Below are 23755 nucleotides of genomic sequence, written 5' to 3'. Positions count from 1 at the left end.
GTGTGGAAATATAAACTTAAAATGCACACACTTCCCTCTCTTTGTAATGTGTATTGAGATCTGAACTAAAGGAAAGAGGGTCGGAAAAACAGAACCATGGGATGCTAATGGAGAGAATTACTTTTAACTTAGGAATCTGTCGTCTGATGCAGTCCCTCCCCCAACACTGAAAAGATGCTGCAACCTTTGTGGATGGCATTTACCAGTTGGAATCCAGGTGGAACGTTGGTGTGTTCCACGAGGATTGTTGTGGCTTCCGGATCCAAGGTAACTCGGCAGAGATCTGTGGGTGGATCAGAGTCATGTAGGGGCTGACACCCTCTGTGGAGCTTGGCTTATGTCTATTATATGGGGAGCTGATATGTTCGTGATAATGCTGCTGCCCAATCATCTGAGATCACGGGTCAGTTTCTAGAAACTGAAAAGTCAGACAGTGGAATATCTGCCCGTCATCAGCATACTGGTGAGGATCCGAGGTACTTTCAGACTTGCCCAGTACTGTAGAAGTCGACTTTATGGGAGACACGAAGAGAAGCTTGCAGAAAAGCTGGCTGCACCGAGTGAGGTCAGATACGAACACATTGCTGAACGTTGTTCTGCTACAATGGAGAATAATGGCATGGAGACTACTTTCCAGAACACCACGCTCCAAAGACATTCATGAGACATGTTGAGCCTGGCTGATACTAGCAGAAACCTGTGGAGGGTCAACGTGAACTTGAAGAAGGTACTCAATGCTCTGCCCCAAGGAGTGGTCCAATATTCCTGACGTCTAAAAGAGAAGAGATGGCAGAGTTGATAAAAAATCTCTTGTTCTTGAAAGAGGCCGTGAGAATCCACACGGCCAAAGGGACATTTAATAATCACACAGACCACAGAGCACGAAGTCCTGATAAGATTTACCCGGGTTTGGTCCACATATCAAGAACTTGCCCTTCCCTCCCATCCACTCAGTCATCCATTCCAGATGATCAGCACTTCAGCTGCAATGAAGCCAATAGGAGAATTGCAAGCCCCTCCTAGAATCAGTTTTCCTACAACTTCACACTCTGTGCACAACACTGAATTCCTCAATGGACAAATACTCTCGGCTATCATAGATAGAATTTAAATACATAGCTCACACTTAGAAATGATGATGTTCCCCTAGTTTCAGCAAATTCTGGGGTTCCGTCTTCTTTGGGGTGAAAGGAGTGTGGTAAGTGAGGGGATTCTTTGACTGAACTTCAATATGTATTAGGCCTCAGTTTTTCTACACAGTATAGGTAACAATTATAAGTCAGTTAGTGAAGTGAACAGTAAATGTCGCCATAGATATGTAAGGACATTTTTTTTTTATGTGGACAGTATTTTCCCTTCATTCAAGCCCGGGTGCATTATATCATGTGGGTGCAGACTTGGTTGTGTTAAACTGGTTTACCCAACATTTTCAGACGTTTAAGCATTCTCATGGTTGGTAGAAGAGCACATGGTTCTCAATAGAGTAGCAAAGCTGCAGCAGGATTCTCATTACTCAAATGCCCCTAGTTCCTATTTGAACCAAGCCTATATATTAATATCTTGTTTCAGATTCTTTGTGTTTTCCTGGAGAGAAATGTTACTGCTTGAAATGACATCATTCACCAGTATGTGTCATTGGGTGGAAAGGGCACCATATGTAAAAGGGAAACCAAGTGTGGGGGTAATTTCATGCTTAGAATAATAATTTCATGATTCCTGTTGGTGTTGGAGGCATCAAAAGTAAAGAGATTACCTGTCCCCTTCATCATTTTCTAGTGGTTTTTACATTTTATCTGTCTAGTTTTTCCTTAGAGCTGACAAAATGGTACCTGAATTTGACACGTGTGGATTGTAAGTAGATTTAGTATTTTTCAAAAACTAACTTCATTTTCATATAAATCTCAAAATATGTAAATCAATTTTATTAAACTTTTGAAAGGCTACAACTGAGGTATCAACACAATGACAAAAATGGAGTCTTTGTACAAACACTAACATCATGATTATATAGAAAAAGAGATAAACAATAATCCCATTTCTGTGACTTATATATGGAAAGTGTTGATTTATTGATGACCAGGTGGCAGTGTAACAGTGCATTGTATGCTAACTTGCTCCCAATTACACAGAAATTTAAACATCCTCTCACCAAGCCCTTGGTTCAGGAGACTTGCCAAAGAGTGCTCCCTTACTTTCAAAGACAGTATAATGCCTCAGAAAATGTGGATGGAGGAGAAGCAAATTAGAGAATGGAAATCAGTGCAGTACCTGACCTCTGGTAATGGAGCAACAAAGGTGAAACTCTGTTTCAATTGTTCGCACACTCTTAAGCGGCCGGACACATGGGATTCAAAGCGATGCTCTGAGTATTAGAAGATTGCACAGCTGATGCTAAGCTGACAGAACTGATATAATTCAGCACAAATTGTCCCCACAATTGATTCTGAGGGCAAGAAACGATCAGCCGAATTTTAGCTAGCCATGGCTGCATAAAATGTTTTATAGGACTATGGATGATGTCACACGCTTTGTCTCAGGGATCTGGAATATGTTGTGGATTGCGGTTGGCCCTACCAAGAGAGAAAACTGACCTTGAACCCCAATGAGAAATCAACCACTCCTGTGTGCAAAGTTGACTTTTTCGAAATGTCTCATGGCCACATGCACTGCATCTGCAGGCCCAGGGACCAATTTGGCATTTTGCCAATAGAGCACATGGGGGCTCAATCAGATAAATCATGCATCGGGTCTGAGGAATCCAGGGGGCCTTGGGGTTGAAATCAGTTTCCAAAGCGTTTGCATCAGCTAAAGTCCTAGCCTGGACTGGGATTAGGGTTTGCTATGAGACAGAGGATGTGGGACAGCTGGGTTTCCTTTCGTGGTCCCACGCCACAAGGATGAGACAACAAAGAGCATTTGTCTAGGTCCGCAGCGTGGGAAGATGAAGCATTTACTTCACCATTTTCTCCCAAATGCAGATGCTAAAATTTGGATGGCCTTGACATTGCACATCCCCGAGGACACCTAGGCGGGGTGAGCAATAATGGCAGCAGGCCCTGTTGCATGACATGCATAGATATGTTTCCACAGGTTTTTACGTGGACAGAGAATCTCTGGGAAGAACTGGTAAGATTGGAACATTCTTATGGAAGTAGAAAGGACAAGCGCACTCTCAATGTGCTCTTTAGAAAACACAACAAAATGACATACAACAGCCTGCAAAGCTGAATATATTTAGATGCTCCATTTCCACAAGGGGAAGTGTCCTCGGAACTTTCGGAAAAGTGACATAAGCCTAATAAATCTGAGATTGTTCTAAACGATGGGAGTATGTTGCGTTCATCTCATCAAAGGCAACACCATCAGTTAGATATATACAAGACTACACACAAGGAAAATGACATGGAATCAATGTGCAGGAAAATTTGTCCTCTCAGGAATTTCATGGAATTGCCTACACCTAAGAGACTAAAATTTTCACTTTACCAAGCCCTACAATCCTACATTAGATCCCTGAGAGTACTAGACCAGTAGAGAAAAAGAAATATAGTACAAGAAACAGGAAGTACCATTTTATGTTTCAAAGAGATTGAAGGTCCAAAATAAAGCTTTCAAACACCTAGATTATGAAACATTATCAGAGCATGTATTGAAAACCGAGGTGAGAGAAACACTGAAATAAAACAGTGTCTCAGAATCACAAAAGGCACAATACCAGAAATGGGGAATAGAATCATTTAGACGTGCCAAATAAAATCAGAATACTCAATGTATGAGATAATAGCAGTTCAAAATTCAGCCCTAAGCAGACTAGATAATGCAGAGGGATGATGAATGTACGTTAACACAAGGGAATATAAATCCCTGTATCAGAAGTTGGCATAGAAAAGCAAGTGTAAACCAATGCAAGTATTGCTGTATTAATCCTTGGGTAAGACAAAGCATGAAAGACTAGGATTCATAAGAGCCCCATAGGGAAAAGCTAGACATAAAAATCAAACTCTGAATAGGTATTTGGAGGAAAAGCAGACTGAAACTTACAGAAAGCCAAGAAACAATCATCTATCTGAAACCGTGAGCAAACAGCATCCAAATAATGTGGAATCCCAATAGACCTACAAGCAGCTATATTTTCATTCAAATCATCAAACTTCATGATAAGCTCTGTGATTTTCAGTGCACCTAGAGTACAGCAACTCAGTCACAACAGAACCCCCACAGGTGTTTCAGCTGATACCTAGACAGAAATATCACTGTACAGGAAAGAGTTCCAAGACATAGACAAAATCATGAATGAGACAAAGCTGCATTATACGGTAGCCTATGCCACAAGATAGCCATTACCTTTAAAGACAGAGCTTGGCAATTTCACAGATCGGCAAATTGTAAAATAATTCAGCAGTCAAAAACTTATCCTAAAAGAAAGATTGAGAATTCTACCCTGAATAGAAAAGTAGACACAACAGAAACTCCGTAAGTGTTTCAGCTGATAACTCGACACATATATTGCAGGACAGGAAGGAGTGCCAGGACATATACCAAAACTTGAATGAGAAAAAGCTGCAATCTAGAGTAGCCTATGCCACAAGAACGCCATATCTGATAATGGCAGATATACACAATTTCACAGATTGGCAAATCTGAATAGAATTCAGCAGTTCAAATCTTATCCGTAGACAAAGATTGACAATTCTACCCTGGAGAGAAAAGTAGCATGATGAAATTGAAATAAGAAAATCATCATTTGAAATGCAAGTAGAGCCATGATTTGCAGATAATTAACAAGAAGAAGGCAAGGAGGAGATCAAAACCCTACATTTGGGAGAGGGAAGCAGGAACACATAGGTGATTTTCAGCAGTATACTAACTGAATCATCGTATATGACTCCCTTTTTAATGCAAATGGAGTGATGCATGGACTAATGTGTTTGCAAACAAACAACAAGAAAACAATCAAAATATCAAACAAACAAACAAACACCAAAGAGTACTGTTGGCTGACATATATGCAAAGGAACCATGAGAATTTAAGAGAAAATACTCAAAGGAGTGTCAAGTATCATTCAGCACGCACCGAACCAGTATCTCTGCTTGCATGTACCCAACACACTTGTATTCAGAAAACAGATGAGAGCAATAAGATTGAAAAATGTTGATTCATAAGAGCAAATCGTGACTAAACCCAAATGCCTATTTTGTATAAATTCGATTCATATTCCATTATATAGATTGACTCTTCTTCCAAAAGGAAGATTGTATGTGATATACATCCCTACTTATATAATAAATGGCATACGCCTATAACAAAGACAAGTAGTTCTACAAAGCTGTACTAAGAGCAAAAGAGACAGACAGTAAAGTGTACATTGGGATGGGCTTTATTTCTAGTTATTTCAGCCCCCATGAAACAAATGGATCAATGTCTTGAGACTGTGGGTTTTTCAGCATAAGAGCAACAGACGGATAGGTATTCTGAATGAATGGCTATTACACAAACATAAGATTCCTTTGGGTGGTCTTTGTGAATTGTTAACTGTTTGAAAGCTTAAAGTCGTGTGGAAATATAAACTTAACATTCACACACTTCCCTCTCTTTGTAATGTGTATTGAGATCTGAACTAAAGGAAAGAGGGTCGGAAAAACAGAACCATGGGATGCTAATGGAGAGAATTACTTTTAACTTAGGAATTTCTCGTCTGATGCAGTCCCTCCCCCAACACTGAAAAGATGCTGCAATGTTTGTGGTTGGCAGTTACCGGTTGGATTCCAGGTGGAACTTCGGTGTGTTCCACGAGGCTTTTTGTGGCTGCTGGATCCACATTTTTTTAGCATGTGTTTAGTGTTGCTAAAGTCTTTTAGTTTTTGCTTCTCTGTGAATTTCTTTATCTCTCCTTCTATTCTAAACGATAGCCTTTCTGGAGAAAGTATCCTAGCCTGCTTTGTTTTTTTTTTTTTTTTTTTTTCTGGACTTTGAATATATCTTACCTCTCCATTCTGGCCTGTAGTGTTTCTGTAAAGAAATCAGCTGAGAGTCTTCTCTTGTAACTCACTCTTTTTTTTTCTCTTGCTGCCTTTAGGATCATTTCTTTATCCTTCAGTCTGGCCATCTTGATCATGATATGTCTTGGTGTGAGTCTCTTTGGGCTCTTCCTGTTTGGGAACCTCTGAGCCTCCTGTACTTGGGTGTCTGATTCCTTCTTTAGGTTTGGGAAGTTTTCAGTCATGATTTCTTAAATACCTTTTCCATCCCCTTTGTTTTTTCTTCCCCTTATGGAATCCATATTATGCATAGATTGGCATGCTTTATATTATCCCATAAGTTCCTTATATTGTTTTCATTGTTTTTTATTTGTTTTTCTCTCATCTGTTCTGATTGGGTGATTTCTGTTGTCCTGTCTTCTAGGTCACTTATTCGTTCCTCTGCATTATGTAGCCTGCTTTATATAGGCTTTAGTTCAGATCTCATTTCAGCCAATGAATTTACGAATTCTACTTGGTTCTTCTTTATAGCTTCTAGTTTGTTTTTGGCATATTTTATGTCTCTAAACACTATCTCTTTTAGTTCCTTCAGTAATTTGATACTTCTTTTTTGAAATCTTGATCTAGTAGGCCATCAATGCCTATTTTATTGACCGTTCTTTCAGGGGATTTCTCTTGCTCTTTTAATTGGGAGTGCCTCCTCTGCTTCTTCATGCTGCTCATATCTCTCTGGCACTGTGGCTTAAGGAGTATCAGTTATGTATTTTGGTCCTTAAAGGATGTTTATTTATTTATCTATCTAAAGCCTATGTGGGAATAAAACTTAAAAACGAGAGAGAGAGAGAGAGAATTTTAAAAGACTGGAGGAAAAGAAGGTTTGAAAACAGTGTATAATCAATAATAGAAGAGCAAGTTGAAGCAGAATAGGAATCGAGTTGAGATGTCTTTTTAAAATGTTAATAAAAAGAAGAAAAATCAAAACACAATATTTGAAACCTGTGAATAATGAATAACAGATAAAAACCAAGAGAATTAAAAATAAAATGAGAACTGTAAACATATAGAAATGTTTAAAAAGTAAAGGTTAAAAAGGTAATAGAAAATAAAACAGACATAAAACGATTTAAAAAACAAAGATGTGTTCTCCTAAACACTGCGCTCTTAATGGTTTTATTGAGAGGTCTTTGTGGCTTTGCCCTGTTTCACGAACTCAACTTGCTCTGTTGATACCCTCGTCTGTGCTGCTCACAGTGTCTGTCGGCAAGAAGATCGCGCCCCTCCAACACTGGATCAGGTGCTGCTCTCCTTCGTGGTGGGCGGGTGGGTCACTCCCCCTGCAGATGCCGCAGTCAGTGCTGTGCCAGTTGCTCCATAGGTGGGCTCAGCTTCAAGAATAACAACTTTATGGAGATATAATTCACATGCCATAAAATGCAGCCTTTGAAATTGTGCATTAGGGTTTTAAGTACATTTCAGGTTTGTGTAGCCATCACCCCCAAAAGGAAGTAGTACCTTTTAGTAAGTCACTCCCTAACCTTCCTTTATCTTAGCCCCCAGCAGCCACCACTCTACTTTCTGCCTCTATGGATTTGCCTGTTCTGGGCATTTCATATAAGTAGAACCATACAGTATGCTGCATTTTTTGATAGTCGTCTTTCATTTAGTGTGACCTTGTCAAGGCTCATCCATGGTGTAGCATATATCAGTACCCAAATTAATTTTTGTGTTCAAATAATATGCCATTTTTATAAATACACCACATTGCTTATCCATCCATCTGTTGATGATGAATAATTCTGCTGTAAATGCTCATGGACAAGTTTTTGTGTGAACACATATTTTCAGTTCTCTTGAAGATATATCAAAAATGGAATTGCTGGGTTGTATTCTACTTTTAATATTTTGAGGAATTGCTAAAGTAGTTTTTAAAGTGACTGCACCATTTTATATTTCCAGTAGTAATGTACGAGGAGTCCAGTTTCTCCATATCCTCATCAACACTTTTTATTACCGGGTTTATACATACATATTTATATATCATATATCATATATATTTGTCACCCTAGTTGGTATGAAGTGGCATGATATTGTGCTTTTGATTTCTGTTTCCCTAATGCCTACTGATGTTGAACATCTTTTTATGTGCTTATTTCCCATTCGTATGTCTTCTTTGGAGAAACATCTATTCAAATCCTTTGCCCATTTTAATTGTATTTGTCTTTGTTTTGTCACGTTTTAAGTCTTCTTTGTCTATTCTGGATAAATGTCCCTTATCATATTGGAAATATTTTCACCCATTTTGTGGATTGTCTTCTTACTTTCTTGACGAAGTCCTTTGAAGCACAGAAGTTTTTAATTTTACGGAAGTCCAGTTTACTTGATTTTTTTTTCTTTTGTTGTTTGTGCTTTTGATGTCATATCTTAGAAGTATTTGTAATCCAATGTCCTGAAGATTTTCTCATTGTTCATTTTGTAAAATTTTATAGTTTCAGGTCTCTGATTTATTTTGAGTTAATTTTCATAAATGGTGTTAAGATAAAAGTTCAGTTTTCTTTCTTTCCAGGTGTATGTTCAGGTGTCCCAGAATCATTTTTGTAAAGATTATTTTTCCCCATTGGTTTGTCATGGCACCTTTGTCAAAAATTAACTGGCTACGTGTAAGAGTTTGTTTATGGACTCTCAGTTCTTTTCTCTCAATCTATTTGTCTGTCCTTTATGCAAGTACCACACTGTATGGATTACACTTTTGTTAGTGAGTTTTGAATTTGGGAACTTCAAAACTTTGTTCTTTTTCAAGATTGTTTTGACCATTCTGGGTATCTTGCATTTCCATATTAGTTTTAGGATCAGCTTGTTCATTTCTGCCAAAAAGCCAGAGTTGCAATGAATCTATAGGTCATTTTGAGGACAATTGCCATCCTAACAATAAGGCTTCTGATCCATGAACACAGAAGAGCTTTCCATTTATTTTAGGTCATTTTTAACTTCTATCAGTAGTATTTTACTTTTCAATATACAAGTTTCAGACATTTTTCTCAGTATTCCACATATTTTTCTTAATATTCCTAAGTATTTTATTTTTTGGATGCTGTTGTAAATGAAAATGTTTCCTTCATTTTATTTTTAGATTATTCACTGCTGTTGTATAGAAATATAATTACTTTTTTATATATTGACTTGTGTCTTACAATTTTGGTCAGACTGGGTTATTAATTTTAATAAGTTATTTTTTCTTTTCTCTCTCTCTCTTTTTCTTTGTGGATTCCTTGTGATTTCAATATATAATATCATGTCATGTGGAATCGAAATAGTTTTATTTCTTTCTTTCTAATCTAGAGGCTTTATTTTCTTTGTCTCGTTGCTTTGACTAGAACCTCTAATACAATGTTGATTTTGGGAGGAAGTAATTAAGTCTTTCACCATTATGTATGATCTTTGCTCCAGGTTTTTCATAGATGTTGTCTGTCAAGTTGAGGAAGTTCTCTTCTATTCCTAGTTTTTATCCATTATTCTATTAATTTGGCATATTACATGAATTGACTTTTGTACGTTGAACTGCCTTTGCATACCTGGATACATCCCACTTAATTGTGGCCTATTTTATATGTTACTGGATTGGATTTGCTTGTATTCTGTTGAGGATTTTTGCATTTATATTCATAAGAGACAGTCTTTAGATTTCTTGTGATGCCTTTGTCTGGTTTTGGTATCAGTGTGATACTAGTCTCATTGAATGAATTGGGAAGTGTGCCCACCTCTTTTTTTCAGACGAGTTTGTAAAGCATTGTTTATTTTTGCTTGTTTTTCTTTTGTTTTGTTTTTCTTTAAGTAGTTGATGGAATTCACCAGAAAAGCCATAGGGGCCTAAAATTTCCTTGTGGGAAAGTTTTGGATTACTCTTTCAGTCACTAATTATTGTAGGATTATTTGAGTTTTCTATTTCTCCTTGAATTAGCTTCAGTCATTTATGTCCTTCTAGGAATTTATCCATTTCATCTAGATTATCTCATTTATTGGCTATAAAATTATTCATGGTATTCCCTTATATTCCTTGTTATTTTTGTAAGGGCAGTAGTGACATCGTTCCTTTCATTTCTTTTTAGTAATTTAAATCTTCTCTCTTTTTTTTCTTCAGTACTTGTTAAACTGTCAATTTTGTTGATCTTTTCAAAGAACCAACTTTTCTTCTTGTTGGTTGTTCTCTGTTGTTCATCAATTCTCTATTCCATTTATTTCTGCCTTTAGCATTTTGATTAGAATGTTTAATTCATTTACGTTAATGTAATTTCTTATCAGGTTGAAGTTACCTCTGCTATCTGCTTTCTATATGTCTTTTTTTCCCATTCCTCTATTACTACACTTTTTTTTTTACAAAGTAGGCATTTTCAAGTGTGCCATTTTAATTTGTTGTTTTATCTTTTTCTTCTCCTTCTCCTCCTCCTACTCCTCCTCCTTCTCCTCCATTGCCCTGGAGATTATAATTAACATCATGTTTTAAAGCAATCTAGTTCACATGAATGCCAACTTAATTTCAATAGTACACAGAAACTTGGCTTTGGTATCAATCTTTTCCCTCCCCCTCCTCATGCTGTCACTGTCATACAAATTACACCTTTATGCATTTATAAGCACATTTATAGAGTTTCATAAGTATTCTTTTATGCAGTTGTCTTTTACATCAAATAGAAGAAAACACTTACATGTAATACTATATTTATACTGTTTGTTTTTTTTTTTACTCATGTAGTTACCTCTACTAGTGCTCTTTATTTTTCAGGTGAGTGTCCTTTCATTTACACCTGCTGGACTATCCTTAGTATTTCTTGTAGGGCAGTCCTGCTAGCAATGAATTCTTTCAGATTTTGTTTTTGTAGGAGGGTCTTAATTTCTCCTTTAATTTTTTTGAAGAATCACTTTGCTGGCTATAAAATACTTGGTGACAGTCTTTTCCTTTTATCACTTTGACAATACCATCCCACTGCCTTCTGGTCTCCATGGTTTTTGAGAAATCAACTGTCTTACTGAGAAGACTTTGTATATGTTGAGCCACTTTTCTCTTTCTGCTGTCAAGGTTCTTTGTTCTTGTCTTTTGACACCCTGAGTCTGATGTGCCTATTTTAGATGTCTCTATGTTTATACCACGTGGAGTTTGTTGAGCTGCTGGGATGTACAAATTAATGTTTTCATCAAATTTGGGAAGTTTACAGCCATTATTTCTTTATATAATCATTCTACCCCTTTTTTTCTCTCCTTCCTTCTGGTGCTCCCATTATGTGTGTATTGGTATTGTTGATGGTGTCTCACCTATCTCTGACACAGTGTTCATTTTTTTTTCATTCCTTTTTCTTTCTGTTCCACAGAATGGATAATCTCAGTAGTTTTAAGTTAACTGACTTTTTCTTCAACAAGTTCATATCTACAGAGAAATCTCTTATTGAATTTTACATTTTAGTCATTATATTTGTATCTCTAGAATTTCTAGTTGGTTTTTAATATAAATTTTACTTATTGATATTCTCTGTACAATGAGATGTTCACATAATTTAATTTTTAGGCATGGTTTCTGTTAGCTCTTTGAATATATGTGTAATTGCTTATTTATGTCTTTGTCTAGTAAGTCCAGTGTCTGGGCTTCCTCAGGGGGTTTCTATTGACTACTTTTTCCCCTGTGTTATGGCTAAATTTTTCTGTTTATTTGTACATCTTGTAATTTTCTGTTGAAAACTGGACATTTAAAATATTACAATGTGCCAGATCTGATAGCCAGATTTTCCTCATCTCCAGGGTTTATCGTTGCTTCCATTGTCATTGCTGCTGCAGCTATTTATTTACTTTCCTGAACAAATTCTGTAAAGTCTGTATTCTTTATCATGCATGGCCATGAGATCAGTGTGTGTGCAGAAAGCCTAGTTGTCATCACTGTAATAATGATTGGACAGTGATTTTTTTCAATGCCTGGAGCCAATAGTTTGAGCTGTTGCCAGGTGGCTGTTTGTCTGTGTGCTGAGGGATGCCTTCAGCACCAGCAGGCAGTCTGCAGCTCTTCCATAGCCTTTAGTTCTTGCTTATGCAGAACCTCAACTTCAGCCAGAGTTGAAGGCTTAAGATTTTCTCAGATCTTTCCTTGCCATGTGCCACACATGTGTATGGCCTTCTACAATTCTCAGGATTTTTTTGGAGATTTTTAACAGTACCTCCACCCCTAGAATGTCTCATTATTCAATTTTGCCTTCTAAGTTTCCTAGTCAGCATCTAGTTAGCCTCTACTGGTACCACTGCCTCAGGCAGTTGTAATGTTAAATACTCACTGCTGATTGTTTTCCACACACACTCTGGGGACTGGCTGTTTGCACAGCATGAGTTTGAGATAGGTCAAATAGTGACAGCTCTCTGGGGACGGATTTTTTGGGTAACTTCAAATCACTTCTGCCCCTACCTTGATTGTGAGACTGTTGCTTTTAAAGGCCACCATTTAGGTGAGGAAATGGGGATGGGGTAGATCAAGTTACAATGCCACAAAACTCACTATCTTTATGGAGATTTAGCTGGTTTTTTTCCCTCAAATAAACACTCTCTGGATTTCTGGAAGCCTTTGTTTAATTTCCAGAGTTCTGCAGAGGTTAATTTTGACAAATTTTGCCAATGTCATTGCTTCATAGAGGAGTAAATTTTCCAACATTTTTACTCAGATATTCTAGAAGTGTATCCCATGTGCGTTTGTTTTTAACTGAATTACTTGTAAGACTAGCCAATTCTACAGCTCCAGCCCCATTCACATAAGAGTCCATCTGCGTGGCTTTTCCTACAGGGAGCAGTGTGCAATCTGTTGTCGGTTTGTTGTTTTTCTTATTAAAGTGTAGAGATTTTAAAAATATGCTCATGAATAGCCCTTTGTCATTTTTACACGATACAAAACTTCCACTAGTCAGTGGCTATTTTTTTCCATCTCTTTTCGTTGCTTTAATGAAGTTCTCAATTTTAAGGATTTTCAGTATAGCAATATGTGGATGCTGATCACACGGGTGAGATTTTTAACTACTGTCTAAACTTCAGTCTTTGCTCTGATTCACTGTCTAGAACATCTGAACACATCTACTAAACCCCGTACACCAATGGATGCTGAGAGCCCGAATTAAAAAAATGCTTTTTAGTAAAGCAAAAAATATTAACTTTGACACTAGAAAAGACAAATCTCAAATTTCCTAGCTGATCTTGCTTTCTGTGATCATTAGCTACATCATGTTTATAGAGCCGACAGGCATACTGAGCTACTGATTTTATTTCATTGGATTTTAGAATGCAGAACACATTTCAGGCCCACTTATAGCACCATATGTGTATCTTTAAGGATATGTACATATGATGATGTCTTTATTTTAAGTACCTACTGCTGTGAACCTCCTTAAAGAAACCTTGGAACTGCAGAACTGAAATTTTTCATATCACCATCAGCCGGTAGCATCTCTTTTGCAATTAGATTTTGTGTGGCAGAGTATTTTTCTGCTCCCTAGAAATGATCAATTTTGAAGGGGGAAAAAATAACCCTCCTCTAATAAATATCATCCAAATCACACACTTAGCTGAACAATGGCCACCATTTAAGTCCACACCAATCCATCTACTCATACTGACTCAGAGTCCTCAACACAGACAATCCACCACTGAAGTCAGGGTCCTCAGCACACATTCTATCTCCTCCACATTCCTTGTTGTTTCTGACCTACTTTTGTCCAACGTGTCCTGCCAGTCCCTTTGCTGCCTGACTGCAGTTTTTAATTTTTACCTTTGAGTTCCAGGCTGCGCCTAGTGATTTCCAGAGAAACGCCAGACACCTTGCTCATCAGGAGGGTCGGGGAGGATTTCAGGAAGCTGTTAGCCTAACTCACTTGCAGATCAGTAAGTGGCTGTTGTGAGCATTCCTTCTAGATCTCTGCCATGCCGGCTGCATCCACCCCAGCAAAATAATGTAGCTCCTCCAACCACCTCTGCCTCCATTCATCTGGGTTTCTGCTTTTAGTGACACTCAGATGCTGCTGATGGGCTTTATATATATATATATTTTTTTTTAATTGAAGTATACTCAGTTACAATGTGTCAATTTCTAATGTACAGCACAATGTTCCAGTCATTCATATACACATATATATGTATGAATTCCTTTTCATATATTTTTCATTAAAGTTATTACAAGATATTAAATATAGTTCCTTGTGCTATACAGAAGAAATTTAGTTTTTTTAGCTACTTTTCTATATAGTAGTTAATATTTGCAAATCTCAATCTCTGATGGGCATTTTTAAAGCCACATCTGGAACCCTTGCTGCAGAAGAGTCTGAGAAATATATTTTCAACCTCATAGACTTTTGGTTAGGAAGTTGGAATAAAGACTGAGCTGGCTTACCTAACTTGTCTGCCTTTGTGTGTAAAGAAGTCTGGAGTTTCAAGGCCCAATTAAATATCACAGCCCTTCAGTATCAAACTCTTAAAGAAACCAAAATGCTCCCATCTGCCAGAGCATGACTTGTCCTTAGATACTGCTGGCCATAACCACCAACGCTGTCTAAGGCATCGTCTTCATCTGGTGCACACTTTCTGTAGATGTCTAACATCCTGATTAACAGGACAAGCTGGTTTGGATTCCCAAAGTCACAGGCAGCCTTCTGCCTGACTTTGGTGTATATATGTTCATTGAAGAGTCCTCTCTCAGATCAGCTAGAGCTGCCTGGTGTGTGGTTTGCCAGAGAATGTGGGTGCAGTGCTCCGCACCAGAGTCCTACCAGTTGTTTTATTGCAGGAAGAGAGAGAGCAAAAGAGACAGAACAGGAATTTCTTGTCCATCCTCAAACACAGTCACCCCCGCCCAGGGCTCTTGCTCTGGGACACAAAGAAGTGCAGTTCAGCAGTGATGTGGACCTGGTGTACTCCAAAACATGGTGTGGTTGTACTGGGCTATCTTTGTCTTTCATGGACCCTGCAAAGTTCTCGGCTTTGTGAAATGGGGAACTAAGGAACTCCCTCCCATGCCTGTAACTCCCAGGGTTTGCACCCTTATGGGTTTTGAGGATTTGCTGGCAACTCATTCTTTTTCACCAGGTCATTTCTCGGTTACATGGCAGTCCTGTGACTTCCTTATCAGAAGTGCTCCTTAAGTTAGGGATTTAGTGAAAGATACCATTTTACCCTGTAAGTTCATGTTCAGGGAGGAGGAGGAAGACAGCACAGATCAGAATAGCTGTTTTGCTTTTTTTTGTTGTTGTTTTCATAAGCCGTCTCCTGTTGTCAAATAGACAATGAGCAAATGAATGACTGTTACACTCCCATTTGAAGGATGAGGAAAATGACATTCATGGAGAGGAGGCAAATTTCCTGAGGTTCCAAAGACAAAAAGGGATGAGCACAGAATAAGATCCCTGCAAATTTCTTGGCTGTCATCAGCCTTTAGGTCAGTGACAGAGTGCCGTGTGTAGTAGTAAATTCGTAGCATGCTTTTAGAAGGGTGCAGATGTTCTTGTTTTTGTTGATACACTCACACTGTTTTGTCTGGGACTCTGAAAAAGGGAAATGGGTTAGAAAATTTTGGTTTCTCATCCTTGGTCCTTCCTCGCCCTTACAGATATGGACCCTTCCATCTGTAGCAGGAATAAGACAGCCCCAGCCTTCCCGTCTCATGAGATCAGTACTCATTCATTTCATTCCTGCCCACCAGTAGGTGGTAAAGCACAGCATGATTTTCATGTCCTGCTTCACTGATTCTTGTGAAATTAGGTGTTTGAAGATAGAAACTCATGAAAGGAAGCTGCTTTTTTTTTTATATAAAGTGCAGTAATTTTCTTAGCAGAGAAGGAAATTGAAGATTTTCTTCATTGAAAATCAATAGAGATTTCAAGAGCATCTGTATTTCTGATGTGTAGATGAAAATGATAAAATCTAGAGGGATTACAGAAACACAAGGAAGATACCATAAGTGTCTTTAAAGAGCTTTTCTAAGACTGGGCTTGTAAAGAGACTGTTAGTTGACAGAGACCCTCTTCTCACCCATAGTCCCTCTCCTTAGGTTGGAAAGGGCCAGCGTTTCCCCTGTGTGCAGTCCTGGTGCTTCAAGTGATTTGTGGGGTAGGGCTGTGCTCATGGTGCTTCCTTCAGTTTGTCCATCCTAAGTAACCCCTAGAAGTCAAGGGGCGAGTGTGTTGCAACCTCATGAACCAGCTGCCATGCTCTCTGAGGTGTGTGCTCATCTCAGCTCATCCCAGCTCAGGTGATGGCAGAGCAGAGAGTGGTGGCAAGAGGTCAGCCATGAGTAGCCGGGAGCAACTGGAGTCAGCTGGGACCCAAGAGGCTAGGAGTTGCATGTGGAATTCCCAGGACTTCCAACAGCTCATTCAATCAGTTAATACTTCTCCAGCACCTGTGATGTGCTGGTGCTTCCATTGTGAACAGAACCAAATCCCTGTCCTCATGAAGGTGACATTCTAGTGGACATGAGAATGATACACGCAGAAGCAGATCCAGGTCAGGACACATGAGTGCTGTCTATTTTGGAGTGCACAATGTGAGATCCTTTGGGAAGGAATGTATGTTACAGGAAAATGGGGGGGAGAGGATGGCCGTATCCCAGGTCTTATTTGGATCCCTGGGATGCACCTTGCCAAGTGTGGGTCCTTGGTTTGCACAGGAATGAATTAAAGAGAGAGACACAGTTCAGTAAAAGTAGATTTATTCAGCGAGATATATACTCCATAGACAGACTGGGGTGTTTCAGAAGGCAAGAGAAAGGCCATGAGGCGTGGGAGTTGGGTACTCCAGTTTAAAGTAAAAGTAGATACACACTCCACAGACAGAGTGTGGGCTGTCTCCCTCAGCAGAGAGAGCAGCCACGAGGTGTGGGGTTAGTTTTTATGCACTCAGTATCTTCATATGCTTATAAGTGGGAGGAATATTCCAAACGCTTTGGGGAAGGTGTTGGGATTCCCAGAAATTGGGCCACCACTCACCATTTGACCTTTTATGGTCAGTCTTGAACCTGTCCTGGCACCTGTGGGAGTGCCATTTAGCATCCTGCTGTATTTCGGTGAGTGTGTGTTGAAGCTCAAAATCTACTGGGAGTTGACTTTTCCACCGTCTTGGTGCTAATGGCTGTGCCATTCTTTTAATGGCTCTGCCCAGCCCCCTTCACTCCTGTCTCATGGAGGAGCTCTGGACTGATTGCACAATTGCAGAGCAGGGGAAAGAGTGGAAAGAACTTCATAAGTGGAAGGTGAAGGCAGCATTGGCAGTAGAATTCTCAAGTCAATTTTAAAGTAAGGGTCTTCTGTTTCCTGGGGGTACCTGGTGTCAAATTAGGGAGCTGTGAGCCTTGGGGAATTCAGTGAGTTCGTGGCTCACTGTGTATACTGTGTTGCTTCTTAGGTGGCCTGAGGACAGTTGGCTGATAGGTGACCCATTCACTCAAGCAGGGGTCCCTTTGGGGATTTTCTGCATGTGAGGCTAACATGGGTCACATTGGGAGAAGGACCAGCCAGTCACAGCTTGGTCCACAGTCACCTAATGCCCTCAAGGCTTTCATCCCACGGATGCATCACATCCCCCTGGATGGGGACAAGGGCACAAGTGGCGGAGCAGCTTCTCAGTGGTGGAGGCATTGCTCTCCAGACCCAACACTCAACAGCATGGACCCCTGGTTTTGGCCACAGTCTTGGCTAGATGAGGCTGTTGGGCAGCTGATCTCATGAGATGTGGGTGCCATGCTTCCATTCTCACCAAGAGCTCTACTTTTGAAAGTTCTGGTCAGAGAGCCACAAATACTCCCTAGCCCATAAACAAAGAACAGTCTCTTTCAATTGGGATAGAGCACATAGAAGGAGAACAGATCATCCCAAGAGCAGGAGAGGCCAAATCAGTCCTGCCATCAGGGGTCTGAGAGATGAGCCAGCTCAGTTCCTCTTACTAGTTGTTTAATTGGAGGATCTGGGATATTTGGGTGACCTGCAGGTGTCAAGAAATAGTACACAAGGGCTTTGTAGATTTTCTGGTCCAGTGTTAACTCACCCCATTTTAGCTGTCGTGCAAGGAAACAAAACTTGGTGAACAACAGGCCATGGCCTTTGCTCTCTGGTGGAGCCAGGAGATTACAATGTTAAGTACAACTGTGGGGGCATCATATCTATGTTGAGAGGCCAGATGGCCTTACATATCTCTCATGCTGGGTGTCTAAGTTGCAGAGGGAAACTAGATTCCATCCAGCTCTCCAGCCAAAGAGACCAGAATTGGCCTCTCCCTCAAACTGTGAGCTCTTTGCCTCCACTGACAGCAGCATCTATAGCAAAAAGCTGGGCTGCCACCTGCGTTTCCGTGTAAACATCCGAGTAGCCACAGCAATGGCCTTGTGAGGGTTGGTGTGCCCAAGGAAGCGTTGTGTGGGATGGAGGGAGGAGTGCCGGGATCAGACACCAGGCAGGCAGGCAGGCAGTGACGACATCTGTGCAGCAAAGTTGCCATGGAACTGATCCAAAGGGAGGCGGGTTTTGGAGCAGGGAGCATGGGCAGTGATGTGTTGTTCATAAGAAGATCCTGGGCTCTGGATCCAAGAAGTCATTGGCTTGAATCCTAACCCCAACCCTCATCTTGGGCAAGTGTTTGAAGCTTTCTGTGCCTCTGTTTCTTGGTGTCCCAAATGGGGACAATAGTAGCAATTACCTCTGAGAGACAGGAGGACGTTTATAGATGTCATTTCATTATGCTCACAGCAGCCCATGAGCACGGTTCTAGGTCCCCCATATTACACGTGGCAGATGGGTAGCCTTTTAATCAGTAATCACGCAGTTAAGAATGGTCAGAACCGTCATCTGAATTTGATCCCTGTGTCCAGATTATTTCTATTCTCACTCAGTATTACTGGAAAACTAGTAAAGTCAGAACAAACATTGCTGGGAAGTGGGTACTTGAAACATGTTTGTCATCTTTGCCATTGGGGAGTGTTGAGTTCACCTTCCTCACAGCCCGTCCGAGGCTCCCTGTGTCTCTGGCTGCCCCTGGTGGGGTCTGCAGGGCTCTGGGCAGCTTCTCCTTGATCTCTATCCCAAGGTTCTCTGCTCTCTACAGGTTGAGTCTCAACCCTGACTGCTCAGTAGATCTAATGTCTAAAAACAAAAAAAGGTGGGGAGGGTACAGCTCAGTGGTAGAGCCCGTGCTTAGAATGCAAGAGGTCCTGGGTTCAATTCCCAGTACCTCCATTAAAATAAATAAAACTAACTACCCCCCCAAAAAGGAAAACGTATTTAAAAAACAATAAACAGTACAAAGTCCCCATTCCAGGCTGGGGCACTCTATTTTTTAAAGGCTCCCAGATGCTTCCCATGTGCAGGAGGTTGAGAGCTAACCCTCCACACCTCTTCTCTTGAGCTTGTCCACTCACACCCATTATCCTCTTGAAACAGGAAAACTACTTGGCTCAGCTTAGAACTTTCTCCTGATTTCTAGACTTTGATTTGCCTACTGGACACCTCTCCTGGAGCCCACAGGCACCCACCCAGAACTGAATCAGTTGTCTCCTCTCATGGCTTGCCCCTCTTCCTGCCCTTCTTATTTCAGGGAATGGCACTATAATTTAAGACACTGCCAAAGCCAGAAAGCTGCCCGACATCTTTGACCTCTTCCTTCCCTTCCATTAAACCTGTGGCCAATCCGTCCACCTGCTTAAATGTTTTCTTCTCTCTCCTCCTGGCAGGGCCAAAGCAGGCCTTCACATGAACCTGCCAATAGGTCTCCCTGCATCTATCTTGTTTCTTTCTAGATCACTTTGCATGTCAACTCTACCTTGGAGGCACACAGAGTCCTTTGTGATGTGCACCTGTGATCTCTCCACCTGGTTGCCTCGCTTCCCACACATTGTGCTCACTTCAAGACTATTTGGAGTTCCGGGAAGGGACCTGGCTCTCTTTGGCCTCCCACCTTTGCATGTGCAGCTCCCCAGGGAGAAATTGCCTTAACATTATACCTTCACCTGATCACTTCTAGGGCATCTCAGAACTCACCACAGTGGTTCTCTCCTCTGGGAAAGCCTTGGCTACAGTTCTGGCTCTCTGCCCCGAGCACTCTCTGCTAACTGTTATACAAGCCCTCTTAACACGCCTCCTCAGCCTTCATTTCATGATGACTTCTGTGCACCTAGGAGCTCCCGGAAGCAGGGACTGTGTCTCTTTTCTCTTTATTCTCAGAGCATGGTAGAGACTCAGGTATAATGGTGGAGGGAACAGTGGTTATTCTGAAATTTCTCTGTAGTTGGGGCCTAGGGGTAACAGTCTGGTTGGAAGAAGGGCTTAGGTGATTTACCCTGAAGCCACATTTTCAATTAACATTTCATGTTGTTTTTGTCTACTATTTGAAGTGTTGAGTCTTAAAACAGAATGACGATTTCTAAAAATTACTTTACCGAAGATTGAGGAAAATGGCAGTTTTCCACATTTAAGAATATTATTTAAATTTTGTGTGACTGGGGTTGTGGAATAGAAATGCAGGGGCTACTAAAGCATTCTCATCCACTTCCCTACCCTCAGGTCCTTCACACAGAAGAGACAGAGGGATGTGAGGAGAAGACTTGGAGGGTGGACAATGCACTCCCTTTAAATTATGACAGTTACTTGTGCTTTTTTTTTAACTTTCTTTTGTAATGGAGGTACTGGGTTTTGAACCCAGGACCTTGTACATGCTAAGCACGTGCTCTACCACTGAGCTATACCCACCCTTCCCCCCAATTTTTGTGTTTTTAGTGGGCATAATGTGCTTGTAGCAGGTACTTTAGCATCAGACACAGTCACCTGCCTCTGACCATCACGTTAATACCTTTCCCCTGAGCTAGAGAGCTAGATATTCTGTTTTCACAAGTTCAATAAATTATCTACATTTTCCTTTTTCTTTAAAGAAAGGCATTAACTCATGTTTCTCTTTAGTATCGCCTATTAAAAAAAATGTGATTTTATTAATCATTTACCAAAGTGTTAAGGGTAATAAATATTAAGTACAGATTTCTGAAGCATCAGTCTTCACTGAAGATCCACATTCTGCTGTTCTCTCTCTGTGTTAGTCACCATACTTCTGGAGTTCTGGAAGCAGCGCCAGGCAGAACTTGAGTACAAATGGGACAGGGTTGAGCAGGAAGAACAAGTCTGGTCAGAATAAGAGGTGTGGTGTCCCCACGTGGAGTAAGATGAGATTACCCAGGAATAACAGGCGCTGATTAGATGCACTTTAGTCTGTTTACTTTTGGAGTTGTCCGCCTTGGCTGCTTGTTGAAATCACCAGGGAACCTTAAAAAATGTTGGTGGTTGGATTCCATCACTGCAAACTCTGATGGTACTTAGTGGCCTGGGGTACATTCTGGCATAGGGAAGTTTTTAAAGCTCCTCTGGTTATTCTAATGTGCAGCCAAGATGAAGGAGCACTGCCTGGAATGGTGGATACAGAAGAGAAGTGTGGTCCTTCCTTCATAATAACAGTAAAAAGGGGGAAAAGGAAAAGGCTGGTAATTGTATAAGAAAAGAGGCATTGAATTGTATCCTTTCATAACACCAATAAAAAAATGCAAAATATAAATAAGCCGCCATGACATAGATGTAGAAAGAAAGACACATTGGTTTTTATAGTTGACTCCCATTTTTTCACATGTGCCTTCATTATTGCGGCCTCCTTTTCATCATAGACTAGGTGCCCTTTTGTCTTGAACTAAGTCCTGGTCACTGCTCCCCCTTCCTTTTGGGATGTGCACAAAGTAGCGTGGCTCTCATCCTAAAGTCAGAGAAAGGGTAGAAAAAGCAGGGAAACTTTGGTGAGGTGCCATCAGTGTTTGTGCACTGAGCTAGGCATTTTATATAATTGGAAATGTAAATTTATTGCTGCCACTCCTGCTGCAAAATTAAAAAAAATAAAACTATATATCTTTGTATCAACCTTCCAGAGCTATGAAAAGATGATTATTTGAGTCATCTGTATTATTGCTTCTTTCCATCAGCTGAGATAATTTAGAGCTGATGGTACTTGCAGTCAGCAGCAGCAGGACAGCAGGTTGTGAGCATGAATAACTCTTGGAAATAAAATGCTTTTACTAGGAGCATCTGAAAATGTCTTCAACTATAGATTTTATAAATTGAATCACAGATCTACAGAACATTGGCACTGAAAATTTCTGGAGGGAGCAGGTCAAACTCCTCTTTTTATAAAAGGAAAAAAATGAGGTTCAGCTACCAATAGAAAGTGACATTTGCCTTTTAAAATGTAATAAGATTCTAATAATCCCCATTTTGAATAGTTCCCATTGTTTACAACTGAAGATGGCGGTCAAAGCATATGTTGGTGAAAGACTGTACATTCAGAGATGAAAGCTGAAACTTAGACAAAATTAGATGTTCATAATGTTTTTGAGTCCTGAAAAACAAAAACGTATCATATTGGCAGAATACAAAAAATACTGAAGAAAAGTTTTTTGGTCATTTAAACGGCCAATTTTAAATTTAAAATTGCCAACTAATAAGTTTAAATTTTCATTGGAACATGCTTGTTGAAAAATTGAAGATGAAGATTCATTTCACTTTATAGTTCTTCCTTATTTAAAAAAAATTTAAATTTTTTTTTTGTTTTTTAATTGAAGTGTTTTATTTTAATTGCGAATGCATGCTGCATTGTTTAGAGAGGCCAGCATTGTGGTAGTGAGACCTTGGGAATGAAGTTGCCTAAATTCATATTTGAACACAGCAGCTTGCTTCCTGAGTGATCTTGGACAACTTAACTTCTCTGTGCCATAGTTTCCTATAAAATAAGAATAGGAGAGCTCCTTCCTCATGACTGTGGTAAGGACGGGTCGAATTACTGTACAGAATCTACTTGGAAGAATTCCTGGCACAGAGGAGGGGCCATGTACTTAGTTACAGGTCTTATTATACTCTAGCTGCTTTTATAATCCAGGTAAGCCTTGAGTCTTACTGATATCATCTCTAAAAAACATCTAAATATAAACTCTAAATTGGAAACTCTAAAACTTCAGAGTTGTAGCTAATTAACATATAAAGCCCAACCAAGAAACACACAGTGGAGACCAGTTAGCTGCAGACACCTTTGAAACTTTCTGTCCTGCACGGACTCTAAGCTGTCACTTCCGTCACTTCTGAAATCTAAGGCAAGCTCAGGAATAGAGCTTTACAGCTTGGCCTCGTCAGGTACCCAGACCCCTAAGCTCAGACCATGGCAGGGAAACAGTTTGCTGTTCACATGTGCATTTTCAAAAAATAATATTAAAATGAACACTGTATGTATTATGTTGTCTGTTTGACATCATTAACAGAAAAGAAAAGAAAAGGAAAAAAAAGGAAAAAAAACCATGCAGTTAAAAAATAAGGAGGCTATGTCTGAAAATTATTATTTTTTTTAAAATTATGCTTAGGATTTAGTGACCAGTTAGGAGAAAAATCATTTCATTGGTGTAATCCCTTGATTGACTAAACATTTTTTTAATTAGGAAGAAGAGCGTGTTCCTTTTACCACCTGGGGAAAGTGTATACATATAACCCTTTGTGCAAGTGCTCTTTTTCTGGGTAAGAATCTGCCACAGACTTCTTAAAATCTAATGTGAAATGCTGAGGAAACTGAAAGTCAAGCTGGGGAATATGTAGTCTCATAGAGAAAACTGTTTCCAGAGAACACCTCAGCCAATGCAGGGCTCCAATCTGGAGGTTCCAGAGTCTCTTCTGCTCACAGTGCTTCCCCCAGTTCTTTTCAACTCATTTGTTCA

General features: G+C 39.9%; 1 non-coding gene across 1 annotated transcript; it reads left to right on the top strand.

The window, feature by feature from the left end:
- The first annotated feature begins 19135 nt into the window (after nucleotides 1-19135).
- Nucleotides 19136-19208, top strand: TRNAS-AGA (transfer RNA serine (anticodon AGA)). Its single transcript has one exon. It is a non-coding gene; the product is annotated as a tRNA-Ser (tRNA).
- Nucleotides 19209-23755: the final 4547 nt, after the last annotated feature.

This window comes from Camelus bactrianus, chromosome 36 (assembly GCF_048773025.1).
Source record: "Camelus bactrianus isolate YW-2024 breed Bactrian camel chromosome 36, ASM4877302v1, whole genome shotgun sequence".
Taxonomy (NCBI): Eukaryota; Metazoa; Chordata; class Mammalia; order Artiodactyla; family Camelidae; genus Camelus; species Camelus bactrianus.
Note: the sequence above shows the minus strand (reverse complement) of the source record. Positions and strands in the feature narration are given on the sequence as shown.